We start from the raw sequence: 15,288 nt of genomic DNA on the forward strand, positions 1-15,288 counted from the left end.
ACTTTCATTTCAAACAAGTACTTTTTCTCTCTCCACCATCTTCATAAATGGTTGTCAATCCAAACAATCTGTCCTAAAAAAGTTATGCTCCTAAAATATGCATTTCTGGTGATTTGAATCCAACATAGTCACTGCAAAAAGTTACAGTGACATTTGATGCATTTTTAATCATGGATTTTTTTTTTTGACAAATGGATAAGTAGTTATCAGAATTCCAAGGCCACAAACAACTAATCCTTTGTCTTTTCTGGCAAAAACAAGTGAAAATTTGAGTAATTGTACACTGAATTAAGGGCTTCCTAGGTAGTGCTAGTGGTAAAGAACCTGCCTGTCAATTTGGGAGAGAGACAACAGTTTGATCCCTGGGTCAGGAAGATCCCCTGGAGGTGGGCATGGCAACCCACTCCGGAATTCTTGCCTGGAAGATTCCCATGGACAGAGGAGCCTGGTGGGCTACAGTCCATAAGGTCACAAAGAGTCGGACACGACTGAGCAACTTAGCATACGTGCATACACACTGAGTTAAATTCAAATGGTTAAATAATATGATTAGAAATGTTGTTTTCTCCATAATGGGATATATTTATATCTAAATATCTCTATCTATCTATCTATAGTTCATTTGGCATGTAGTTACTATTTTTGCCTTCACTCACAATTTTACCTTAGTATACCTTGCAATAGGCAATGTATATTTTTCAAGAATGTTTGCTTATTATGAAAAACTCTTTTGTATGTATAACTCAAAGCCTTAGTATATTTTCTTGTCCATTTGGGTTTTGTTGCTTGATTAGCCATTAAAAATTTCTTTGCAAATGAGTCCCCCTGGTCCTTTTAGGAGATAGAAGCTTGTATTTTAAAAAATTTCTGTAGAGACAAGTAGAATGTTGAGTACACACCAAAAGTTATTTATATTCATAAATAATAATAATTTTTCTACCTAAAATGATTAGAAAAACAAGTGAAACATTTGAAATAAAACAGCTTGAAAAGATCTACAGATTGGCTTTCTTTCATTTCTAAAACTTGCTATTTATAATTTAGAAGTCCCTTAAGAGGGAAGAAAAATTTTACAGCTCTGAGTATAGACCAAATAACTTCCTCTTTTAATTCTGTCAACACATGGGTCTATTACTTATGTAGGTGGTGAAAGGTTTGGGAAATTTGATTAACTTATGGATTTCCTTAAATATTTCACCAAGAACTGAAATCTATTTTAATTGATGGCAGTTATTTTGTTATAATTACATATTTTCAATTGTCAAGACTTACTGAAAATATTTTGAAGCAATTTAAGTCTTGATGGTTGACTAATAAATTGACGGGTCTTTTTCTACTTTCCTAACAAAAGGCTACATGATACTGTTAGCAGTTCACTTTCCCAGGGTGGTTCTTCCCTAAGCAAATAGTGTTTCCAGAGAAAAGTTGAGATCTCCAGTGGTTTGACTGGTTGATCTATTCATTTTTTAGCTACAAGCCAAGGGGATATTGGCAAACATTGTTCAGTACCGAAAAATGTATTTATCTTTACAAGAATGTCTTACAGAAGTAAACCTGTAGAGTCTTAAGAAGCACAAAGTGATTGTGAACACAGGTCTCCTGGGTTAATAGCTGGGAATCAAATGTATTAGGAAGTCCAGCAGGAAGGGGCTGATAAGGAATATTCTTTGTTCCTTTGGATCTAGCAGTACTTAAGATAAAACTCAAGTACATTTTAGAATGTTCAAGTCTAACGAGAATAAAACACGGAATGAATGTTGAAAAGAACAGCAGGAAAGCATTAAACGTTTTCTCACACTAAACTAAATATTTGTAGTTCAAAAATAATTTTCAAGTGATTTTAAGGACTCTACTTCTGAACTTGCATTCACATAGAAGACAGACAGTCAGGTGTCTCCTCAAATAGCCACAAGGAGTAGCTGATATAAGAAATATATTTATAAAGATATTAAACATCATACTCAATATGACTATCATTGTTATTTTATATGAGATAAGCATAAATAAGTGAGTTAATAAATAAGTGAGTAAGTTTTGTCTCTTTTTTTAATGGCCTGGATTAGAAAATTAGCAGGCTATTTCCTATCCTTTTTTGTTTTTTGGAAATTTTTATTGGAGCTTAGTTGACTTACAATGTTGTGTTAGTTTCAGGTGTGTAGCAAAGTGAATCAGCTATATATATACATATAGCCAAAAGAATCTTTTGAAGATTCTTTTCCTATGTAGGCCATTAATTAGTATTGAGTAGACTTTCCTATGCTATACAGTAGGTGGCTATTAGTTATGTATTCTATATATAGTAGTGTGTACATGTCAATCCTAATCTTCCAATTTAAACAAAATCACACATTGCTTTTTCTTTCTGTTGTTGATTTAAACATGTAAACTTGTTTATGTATACTTTATGGTTACAAACAATTTTACACTTTATATATGTAAGGATACATGAGAACAAGTACGAAATATTTACTCAGAACTTGCTATAGCAAGGGAGTCAACCATCATTACTCATTCTGGCTGACTCAAATGTAGGCAGCAGAGTGGAAAAGCTTTCTAATGAAAAAAAAAAAAAAGAGAGAGAGAGAGAGAGATGCTTCAGGTATGCCCTGATTGGAGGTGGTTGGCATGGGGAAGCTGCAGATAGGTAAGTTAACTAAGAAGTGGAATATCCTATTTTATTGTTTAGGAGTGTTTATTTGGGGTTCCCTGCTTTGTCTTAGGTTGGAATGGAACAAAAATTAGGGAAGTTGTCACTTATTAATCAAATCCTGGCCATGTGGGGCCAATTATTATAAGGGTTATGCTTGGCTTCCTAGATAAGTGACTAGAGATGTCAGTCTGACTAGATTGGGTATGTGGCTAGTAATGAGTTAATTTCCTGGATAAGTTGTTGTGGATCAGATTAAAGTATCTATCTCTCTATCTGTGCTGACCATTGTCTGTTTGCTTATTCAGTCTATCCTAGGCTACTCAATAACTTGATATTTTCATTTAAAGGAGAATAATTTCCAAATCTGAAATCAGTCCATGTATGTTTTCTTGTTTATAATAGCTGCATAATATACCATAGAACAAGTAGACAAAAATGTTAGTTACTGTTTTGAAGGACATCCAGATAGCTTTCAGTGTTATATGTTTCCAAAAAAAATGCTACAATAAACATCCTTAGTTAAGCATCTTAACTTAATGGTATCATTAACAATATTGGTCAAATTCCCAGACTTCATTTATTCTATTGTTTATTATTTTTTTCTTATTTGTTTTTATTAAAGTATAGTTGCTTTACATTGTAGTATAACTCCTGTTATATAGCAAAGTGATTTGTTTATACATATATTCTTTTTAAATATTCTTTTCCATTATAGTTTATCATAGGATTTTTTTAAATTTGGAGGATAATTGCTTTATAACGTTAGTTTCTGCTGTACAACAACATGGATCAGCTATAAGTATACACAAATCTCCTCCCTTTTGAAGTCCCTCCTACCAGTCGCCCACCATTCCATGCCTCTGGGTCATCACAGAGCACTGAGCTGAGCTCTCCATGTTACACAGTAGCTTCCCACGAGCTATCAACTTTATACACGGTAGTGTATACATGTCAATACTACTCTCTCAATTTGTCCTGCCTTCTCCTTCTTCCACTATGTCCAGAGTCAAAGGTTATGTTTATTTGAAATATTAATACAAACAAATGCATCATTTTGAGTACTTATAACAAAGCTCCTATAAAGGACATCACTGTTAGAAGTTAAGACCCCTATGTCCTAGATTTTGATCTCCAGATGTCATTAAAGGTTAGATGGTAGATTTTCATTTCAAGGTGGCAAAGGATGCACATGTGACAAGTCCACAGCATCCCATTCTTAAAAGTCACTCCTCTAAAAAGATAACCGGAACAATGCAACTTTGAACAATCATTGGTAGATAGAAGAGGAAAATTGTAGCTCCAAAGATAAAGGGATAAACTTATTTAAAAGGGATATTGCCATTGTATGGATAAATAGAAGTTCCAGGAGCAATTTCTGGATCATTGGAGCAAACTGATCAACTTTGGTTAAATGCTTCTTGGAACAAGCAGCCAATTTCCATGTATATGTTTCCAGGAAAGAACAGTGAATAAGTAAGTTTATATCAGAGACTCAGGCTGGTACCTGGTTATCTGGTAATGAATGGCTGAGAGGAATAAGGAGTATTACAAAATAACCAGCTGTTTGGTCAGTGTCTAGTTCCTCACACCCCATTCTCACTGATAAATGGTAGAAGTTAAGGCCATGGCTGGAGCTGGTGAGTTGTGCAAAGAACAAAACAGATGGTCTAATGGGAATTCTCATTTACTAAGATGAATACAGCATTCCTGAACACTTGCAGAAAGCTACATCATTAAAGAGGGAGCGCAAACAACATTGGCATAGACTTACACACATGGAAACAAAGTCAAGAGAATAAGATTTTGAAAATTTAAATGTTATGTTTTAAGAATGATTCTGTATTTTATTTAATAGTAAGACGAGGTGGATATAAGGAAGAACCAACTGCTGCTGCTACTGTTAAGTCTCTTCAGTCGTGTCCAACTCTGTGCAACCCCATAGATGGCAGTCCTGTAGGCTCCCCCGTCCCTGGGATTCTCCAGGCAAGAACACTGGAGGGGGTTGCCATTTCCTTCTCCAATGCATGAAAGTGAAAAGTGAAAGTGAAGTCGTTCAGTCGTGTCCAACTCTCAGCAACCCCATGGACTGCAGCCCACCATGCTCCTCCATCCATGGGATTTTCCAGGCAAGAGTACTGGAGTGGGTTGCCATTGCCTTCTCCAGAATCAACTAGAGTCATACAAAAAACAAACAAAAAAAATTGTTGAGATAGGCTAAAGTGTAAAATGGGCATGGCTGTAGGGTGACTGAGAAAGCTAGGAAATAAAGGGAGAGACAAATGATGGAAAAGTGAAGAGACTTGGAAAGTAGGTTCAGAAGGTAGAAACAACACCTAAATGAAGCTTTAAAAGAATAATATATACTAGAAAGTAGGCAATAACTAAAGGAATAAAAATGGAAATTCTTCTCTAAGTAAAAATTAAAAAATATATATATATACATACATATATATATATATATATATATATATATATATGAGATAAAACTGGCACACTCAGTGTTGGCCAGGGTTTACAAAATCAAAACAAAGCAAATCAAACAGGAAACAAAATAAAGTAAAAAAAAAAAGTCCAAGCCAGTTGATTCCAAATATGTTTGCATATATCAGAAATTTGAGAGCATTAAGATTGGAATAAAATTCCTAGTAGTTTCCAGAGAAAATAAATTCTCTGGATGACCACAATTAATTTTTATAATCTATTTCTGTGAAGATTCCACATAATTTGTTGTCCAGGGTGAGATATTTGTAAACTCTGAAGGACTGTGTCTGTGCTTCATATAACAGTTGGTTCCATCTTTCTGGCAACCTGTCACTTAAGCTTCATTTAATCCTCTCTTTTGATGTTTGACTTGATGCCTTGTTTTCTGTCTTTTCTTCTTCCAAACAGATTTTTCATGCAAAGACTTACAGTTCACGATAATACTTTTCTGAGTTGGCCTTATAAATTGAGCCCTAGAAAACTCTACAGGCATTGCATGGCCTTCCTGAAAATGACCTGGTCTCTGCTTGCAGCCTCCTGGCAGTCTGCTGCCAAGACATTGTGTCTTGACAAAGAAAGGAGATTTTAGAAGAAATTTTAAAATATTTGAAGCTTATATTTTAGCCCTTAATAATGGGTTGTAGCTCTTTAAAACATTTACAGTATCTGAACACATTTAAAAACTATTTGTGCTGCATTTTAACACATTAAACTATTTGTTATACATTAATACATTCTCCTTGAATAAATTAAAATATTACAGTTAAGACAAAAATCTTTCATTTCCTGTCATTTTTAATATTGGTTCTTTTGACCATATTTAAAATAGTCGAAAGTTTAAGGTGTAGCATTCCAGACGTTTTTCCCTGTGCAATTATCTACATAGACGTATAAGGAAATATGGTCTTTTTGATGTGTTTTAAAAATATGAAAGTATCCAGTTATATATTTTGTCCTCTACTTGGCTATATTCACTCCAGTACTTTTCCATGTGACTGTGTATAGGAGTTTATCACTTTTGAAATATATGATATCCTTTACTATAGATATATCATTATTTATTCAGTCATCACCTTACTCATGAACATTAAGTTTGTTTTAAAATGTTTGTTTTGTAAATAGTTTTATAATATATATCACTGAGCATTATAATAGTTTGTTACTGTAGGAAAGATGAGAAATAGCTATGTTGGGTCATGGAACTTGCTTGTCTGACATTTTAATAGATAGTGTTAAATTTCCCTACAGAATGACTATATTAAGTGACATTTTCATTAGCAGTGGAAGAGAGTATCTATATCCTCAAACTCTCATAACATTGGTATTATTAACCTTTCAGTGTTATTCACTCAGTTGTGTTCGACTCTTTGTGATTCCAAGGACTGGAGCCCACCAGGCTTCTCTGTCCGTGGAATTCTCCAGGCAAAAATATTGGAATGTGCTGCCTTTTCCTTCTCCAGGGGATCTTCTCGGCCAAGGGATCAAACCCTGCTCTCCTGCATTGCAGGCAGACTCTTTACTGACTGAGCCACCAGGGAAGCCCTTACCAACCTTTTAAATGCAGACCGATTCATTGGGTGAGAAGCGAAATTATATTGTTTTACTCTCTATTCACTGTTTCATTACATTTCCTTGTATATCTTACACTCTTTTTTGTAAGATTGAACCTAAAATTATTCATCACTAAGGTAGGAATCAATAAAGTATATAAGTAACATACAAGTCATATATATATATATACATACTCTGAAATACTCTGAAATCTCAAAGACATTGACTGTGTTCATATATTTGTAACAGTTCTAAGTTTTTTAATGGAAATTTCTATCAAGATTCTGTCATCCATGGCTAAATGAAGAAATGTTCTTTCCAGAATGAATAATACTTTGTACAGTCACAGAACAACATTTAAAACATAGAGCCATTTTTAAGCACAGTACAAGCAAATTCAGATATCTGGTCCATGGTTCCCAGGGTAGTAGGACACATTCATGTTCTATCCCATAATATATTGCATTCCAGATTATTTTGATTATATTTGCATCATTGACAACTCTAATTTGTTTTCAGCTTTTTTCTTATATCTTTCTTTACTTCTGTTTCTGATTTCTTTACCTGTGTTATATATTTAGGGTTTCATCTTTATTTAATAGCATTTTTGAGTCTATTGCTTGAATGCTTTTTGTGGTTGCTCTGTGTATTACAATGTGCAAATGTAAATTATCACAGTCTATTGGTATCATTACCCTTTACTTCAAGTGGGATATTAAAAACTTGCTTCCATTTAGGTCCTTTGCACTCCCAATTAAAATATATATATATATCTATATACTTGTTCCAAGTATTTCCTCTCCATACACTAACACAACAGATGTTACTTATTTCCACCAACAGATATGAATTAAGAGACGTATCAGGGTAGTCTATTATATGCTCTTCTATTATTATTTCATTATTCTATTCTATTATTATTGTATTATTATTACCATTCCATTATAATTTTCTTTCTGAAGTTTATACTTTCTGTTACCATGCCAAGGAGCTTCCTATAGACATTATTATTTTTTATTTTATTTTTTTTTTTTAATTTTTATTTTTACTTTACAATACTGTATTGGTTTTGCCATACATTGACATGAATCCACCACGGGTGTACATGCGTTCCCAAACATGAACCCCCTCCCACCTCCCTCCCCATAACATCTCTCTGGGTCATCCCCGTGCACCAGCCCCAAGCATGCTGTATCCTGCATCGGACATAGACTGGTGATTCGATTCTTACATGATAGTATACATGTTACAATGCCATTCTCCCAAATCATCGCACCCTCTCCCTCTCCCTCTGAGTCCATAAGTCCGTTATACACATCTCTGTCTTTTTTGCTGTCTTGCATACAGGGTCGTCATTGCCATCTTTCTAAATTCCGTATATATGTGTTAGTATACTGTATTGGTATTTTTCTTTCTGGCTTACTTCACTCTGTATAATTGGCTCCAGTTTCATCGATCTCATCAGAACTGATTCAAATGTATTCTTTTTAATGGCTGAGTAATATTCCATTGTGTATATGTACCAAAGCTTTCTTATCCATTCATCTGCTGATAGACATCTAGGTTGTTTCCATGTCCTGGCTATTATAAACAGTGCTGCGATGAACATTGGGGTACATGTGTCTCTTTCAATTCTGGTTTCCTCGGTGTGTATGCCCAGAAGTGGGATTGCTGGGTCATAAGGTAGTTCTATTTGCAGTTTTTTAAGGAATCTCCACACTGTTCTCCAAAGTGGCTGTACTAGTTTGCATTCCCACCAACAGTGTAAGAGGGTTCCCTTTTCTCCACACCCTCTCCAGCATTTATTGCTTGCAGATTTTTGGATCGCAGCCATTCTGACTGGTATGAAGTGGTACCTCATTGTGGTTTTGATTTGCATTTCTCTAATAATGAGTGATGTTGAGCATCTTTTCATGTGTTTGTTAGCCATCCGTATGTCTTCTTTGGAGAAATGTCTATTTAAATTAGGTTTGTTTGCAACAAATTTTCTTTGTTTCTTCCCCCCCCCCCAACTGAGAAAGTCTTCATTTACCATTTAGAGCCTTTTTTTCCCCATTACTTCTTGATAGACACTGTTTCTAGGTACAGAATTCACATCTGACAGTTCTTTTTTTCTTGCACACAAAAGTATTATGCAAATTCTTTCTACCTCCATAGTTTAAGATGAGAAATCAGCTATCACCTGATTTGGCATTTCCTTGATTGCTTGTAAAACTTTTATATCCTTTACAATGAATTATTTACATGATTTCAGATGTTTGGATGGACTCCTTTAAGTTTATCTTATTTAGATTTGTTCAGCTTTTGAATCTATAGTCTTATACATTCTACCAAATATGGTTAATTTTTAGCCACTATTGATTTAAATAACTTTTCAGCCCCAGGTTCTTTCTTTTCTGTTTCCAGGACTCAAATAATATTAATCTTAGGTCTTTTGTAATTGAACCTCAGTTTCCTAAGGCTCTGTTCTCTCTCTTTTTTGGGGGAGAGGGAGGTGGAGAAAGAGGGGGTTGCTTTTTTGTTGTTCAGATTGAATAAATTCCATTGTTCTGCCTTTAAGTTTTTCATTTCTATCTTCTTTCAACTCCACTTTACTATTGAGTCTATCCAGTGTTTTCTATTTTGGTTGGTGTATTTTTCAGATCTCTAATTCATATTTTGGATTAATATTTTAAATAAGTTATATAATGTATATTAATAAATAATAATGCTCATATTTTGCATTTTTCACTTATATTGGGAATTTCTAATAACTTATTGAAACTGTTTTATGATGACTGTGTTAAAGTTTATGTCAGATGGTTACATCTGATTCATCTCAATATTGGCATCATCTGATAGTCTTTTCTCATTCAAGTTGTATTTTTCTGATCTTGGTATAATGAGTCATTTTGAGTTGTGTTTGGACATTTTACATGTTATGTTAGAAGTCTATTGGTATTATTAAATCTTTTATTCTAGTAGGAAATATCTGTTTAAGTTTAGCATGTAGATTATGACCTACTTTATATGGGCTGCAATCCAATGAGAATTTTAGTTTTCTGATCTCTTGCAATGCTAACCTGTTCTGCTTTTCTTTTTCTTTTTTTTCAAGTTCTACTTGGCATTTCCTCTGAATTCTTTCAGGAATAACTTTGGGGACGGATGGTATTTCCATGGCCCATTGGGTGGTGTTCACTAGACTTCTGATATGAAAAGTGCTTCCCCTGACCTATTCTCCAGCCATCAGTGCCAATGGGTATTCTATACTGTCTTTGCTGATGCCTCTGGAGCAGGGTGCCTAGTTTTCCCTTTTGTTAATCCTTTGCCCACAGAGAGCAGACTTTACTTGTATTTGCTTGTTTCCTATGTCTGTTGGCAGTTATAGATTGTAGCCCTCTCTGCTGCCCAGTCTAAGATGCATGACAAATTTTCTGTGTATCATATTTCAAGTTTTGAGGTTCCTTGATAGTTCAACTTCTTATTTCCATCTTTCAGTTTTTTAAAAATTATTTTCTGTGAAATTATTTCTAGAGTATATAGTCAAATTCAGAGGGGAGTAGCACAGCAAATTGAATCTATGCCAACTTGCTACCTGAATTACTTTCTGCAATGAGCAATACACTCTATGTCTATCATTTCACTTGTTCCTTCCCAAGACTCTGTGGGGCTTGCCCTTGTGAAAGTGTGACTCTATGAGGTAGACTTCAAAAGCTTTGAATGAAGTGTAAATGTATCTAACTTCTAGGTAGCAAAAATTTATCAAAATAAGCTTCTGCTATAAAACAGAACACCCTGAAACTTACTATTTAAAAAATCAACTATTCAGCTCATGATTCTGTGGATGAATTGGACTATTCCTATTTGGGCTCCAAAATCACTTCAGATGGTGACTGCAGCCATGAAATTAAAAAGATGCTTGCTTCTTGGAAGAAAAATTATGACCAAGCTAGATAGCATATTAAAAAGCGAAGACATTACTTTGCCAACAAAGATCCATCTAGTCAAGGCTATGGTTTTTCCAATAGTCATATATGGATGAATGTGAGAGCTGGACTATAAAGAAAGCTGAGCACCAAAGAATTGATGCTTTTGAACTGTAGTGTTGGAGAAGACTCTTGAGAGTCCCTTGGACTGCAGGGAGATCCAACCAGTCCATCCTTAAAGGAATCAGTCCTGAATGCTCATTGGAAGAACTGATGCTGAAGTTGAAACTCCAATACTTTGGCCACCTGATGTGAAGAACGGACTCATTGGAAAAGACCCTGATGCTGGGAAAGATTGAAGGCAGGAGGAGAAGGGGACGACAGAGGGTGAGATGATTGGATGGCATCACTGACTCAATGTACATGAGTTTGAGAAAATTTTGGGAGTTGGTGATGGACAGGGAGGCCTGGAGTGCTACAATCCATGGGTTCGCAAAGAGTCGGACACAACTGACTGAACTGAACTGAACTATTTGGGCCAAGTTCGCTCATCTCTACTGGATTGACTAATGTGTCTGTGGTCTCTCTTTAGGTCAGAAAGATCTTAAAGCCTCACTGATGTGTCTTATATTTGTTGGATGTTGACTGGTATGATGGATGGAAATATGAGGTCAATATCTTCTTACAACAAGCTATCTCAGTTTGCTTCTCATGGTAGTCGAAAGATTCCAAGGAGAACAAGAGAAAGCAGGTCCTAACAAAGAACATTTTTCAAATCTCTACTTGGTCTATGTTTGCTATTGGTCTCATCAGTCAAATCAAGTCATAAGCTTAAGCTCAGAGTCAGTTGAAGACAGTGACTCCTAGAGGATGCAGATACAAGGAGAGGAAGAATTTGTGGCCATTGAACGATCTATCAGGCCCATAGTCAAGGTCTGAGCCATATATATTCACAAGGTAGCTCTTATTTGCATTACTTTTATAACTTATAATGCCTATTATATCTATTACCTCATTTGTTTTTCATGAATACCTCATGTTTAATATGTAGGAAGGCATAATGTCCTTTCTGATATAAAATTCAATATGTTTATTGCTAGTCCAAATATAACTTTAATGTTGACAGTGAAACAGTCACACAAATAAATGTACAAGTAAAGTTTTGATACACATTATATTAGGAAATTCTCCAAGATAGTGAAGTGTTAGCTATAATATAAAACCTGATGTTTTTATTCTTTGCTACCTCTTCCAAGCATAAAGGATATCTGAGAGTTATTTCATTCTAGGTTTTGTTGAAAAAAATCCATGTCTATCTTAATCACATTTTCCTTGGCTTTATAAATGATGAGTATATCTTCTGTGCAGGTAGAAAGAATTCTTACTTTTAGTCTATTCTTACATAAATGAGTCTTAACTTTACTGAGAATATTTATTGCTTGATGCAAAATTGTTGTAACATTTATTATATCTTTGTTGAGGGTGCAGTTACAACAACACAAGCTTATATGTTTAGATTTACCATAATTTATTTGGACGTTAGGAGAACATTGTCTTTGCTGTTTGGTACTTTATTTTTATCTACATTTTGTTCTATTAAACTTATATCTTTTAATGTTTTCTATCTTTGGAAATCATTGGTTCCGTAATTTCAATTTTAAAAAGTCACTTCTAGTTCTCTTCAGTGTTAAGACCGGCAGTTTAGCATCCATTATTTCATGAATATTAGTTTGTTGTTTAGTCGTTCAGTCACGTCCAACTCTTTGTGACTCCGTGGACTGCAGTACACCAGGCTTCCTTGTCCTTCATCATCTCCCAGAGATCTAAATGTTAATCCAAATATTGTTGCGATTTCTTCTTAGATGTACCCCTCAACAGCTGCAATAACAGAGGTTTATATTCTCTTTCTGAGGTATTTCTGAAATCCTTGTTAGTTCTTTCCAGTTTATCTTCATCAGCTTATAACCGCTTGCATGAGCTTAGCATCATCTGCAAACTTCCATATTCCTTTTCTGCATTCTTTCTTTTAGATTAATTATTATGTGAGAATCTGAACTTTATCAAAATGTGAAAAAAATCTAGATAGTGTTTACTCCCAGGTACCCTTCTGCAAATAATTCTCCACCCATAAAATTGATAAGCTATCCCATTTCATTGTTTTCTCTCTTAGCATTATGTAGGTATATTCAGCAAAATACCTGCCTTCTAACATTCAGTTCCAGAATGGAGGGAAATAGTGTTTGGTAAATATGTAACACAGTTTAATAGATTGTCAAAGGCTTACTAAACGCAATAATTGACAGCTGTTCCTTTCCATTTTGTCTATACATTTATTTTTCCTATTGGAGCACTCTGGTAAGGAAGGCTCTGTACTATTTATCCGTAGAGTAACAATGTGACATGCCTTTTACCCATTCCCCCTCCTGTACAGGTTATGCTTCCTTAAGTGTGCAATGAACCACTCCGCTTTATATATTGCACCAATCTGTTAGGCATGTAAGAAAGAGTTACTGGTCTGAAATTCTAAATCTTTCCACAGGGCTTTTTTATGGATGGTGTCAGAACAAAGGCAAATTCAAAATAAATAAAACCATCACTCTCATTTATAAGGTTAGGGCTTAAGACAAGCAACAATGAGCACAGATACACCAGTACATTCCAATGCACTTTTTCTTAGTCATGTTAGTGACACCACCAGCGTCAGACTAGCCCTGCCTCACTGGCTTTATTGAAATATAAAATGCAAGAAATATCCTCTTATGGTGAGTATCTCAAAGGTCAATGTGTATGCCAGTGATTTTCACCTGTGGAGAGAATTTATTGTTCTTGGGACATTTGGCAATGTCTTGAGACATTTTTGGTTTCTACAACTTGGACATGATAGTGCTACTGTCATCTAATGGATAAGGATCAGAGGTTATACTGAATAGTCCACATTGCACAAGTGAGCTCCTAAAAACGAATTACCTGGCCCAAAATATCAATGCCCCCAAGACTGAGAAACAGTGGTTTACATTAGCTTCTTTTGCATATGTTTGCTCATTTACTTGGCAGCCTTTGTCCTGGGTAACCAAATGTTCACCATAATAATGAACACTGATATTTGTTTAGCTAGTATCCTATCGTGTACATGATGTCACAACATATGAAGAGCATGTGTTTTGCAACATACCCATATGAAGTATATGATCTCACTTTTTGCCTTAATTTTAACCAGGTTATTGATACTTAAACAAAACTTGCTTTGTAGTGTATTATCTTTGGAAAACTCCCACAAACTTTTTGTTTTCCACTGACTCCTAGGTTCACTTAAACACTACTCATCATATTGAAAAGAACTGCAACACTTAGGAGTGATGGTTTGGATTATCTGCTTTCAGGATTCTGCCTATGAACATATCGTGTTTCATAATGGGCATTGAACCTGGAATCTACAGTCTACAACTTCTTGAGCTGCATAAATACAGTACAGAAATATCCAACCACAATAGCATTGTTTCAAAGCAAATAACTGTTTCCAAGAAAACCTGAGCAAAAGTAAAATAATTGGGAGGTAGGAATGATCAGATGTCTCTTAGGTCCAATGTTTTAACTCATTTAGACTAAATTTAATTTCTTTTTAGCTAAGGCATATAAGGAAATGCTAATTTGCATGAATTCTTTAGCAGTAATATTCATTAAGATCACTATGGTTCGTTGCAGTGTCAAATGACACTTTTTATTTTCTTTCCAAAGCTGATATGTATTAATGAGAAGCTTACTGACCCCTTCTTTTTTCTGTGTGTGACCCATAGAAGAAGAATCACTAGGACAAAAGCAGCAATTTCGCAGTTCTTGTTCTCTGTCAAACAATGGCACACTGACAGATCCTTCAAGTTTGATTCATTAGGAGAAGTTTTCATATGTAAGGCTAATATGCTATGACTTTTAGCTCTCAGTAAATTTAATCATTGTGCAATTTATGTGTGCTTATTCACTTTATTTCACTTTACAGGAGGCATATGTGCTTTAAAATATTGTGCTGTATGTGCACAGAATCAGAATTTTTAAGCTTGAGATCATTTAGTCTCAACCTTGTCATTTTAGAGTAGAAACTGAGGCATATGATGAATGCCAGACTGTGAAATAATGAGTCAGTCAGACTGTGAATTGTAAGTTCTTAGCTCACTGTTAATTCTCTTTGAGCTATCGCTTTGCTCCTATTATAATGCTTTAAAATTAAAATAAAACTTGATTTTATAACATGATTGATTATTTTTTCTTACTAAGAACTGTGAAATAACTGTTTTGCATTACAGATTATAGTTGGTAATTATCCTCTCGAGTAAATAAGCGGAAGGTTTTTAAAAATAATTGATTATTTTATACGAATCATTCCTTATAGGATCAACAGTGTCTTAGGAATAACAGCAGTCTTTTACTTTTAGATCACATCTTCTGTCTGCTATCTTGTAGGCAAAAGAATGATGAACATACTGTAGGTTAAAAAAAATTACACTACTTTTTATTTTTGCATCTTTGGGCAAATCACTGAGCCTCTTATTCCTTTCCTGTAATAAGAAAAAAACATAAAGGCTACCCATCAGCTTCATAGATGGTGTTCATGAATTAAGGTAAAATAATGAGATTACTTTTGTAAGCCAAAGAGAGAGAGAGAGAGAGAGAGAGAGAGAGAGAGAGATTTATATGAGTTAATGTTAT

This window comes from Ovis aries, chromosome 19 (genome assembly GCF_016772045.2).
Source record: "Ovis aries strain OAR_USU_Benz2616 breed Rambouillet chromosome 19, ARS-UI_Ramb_v3.0, whole genome shotgun sequence".
Taxonomy (NCBI): Eukaryota; Metazoa; Chordata; class Mammalia; order Artiodactyla; family Bovidae; genus Ovis; species Ovis aries.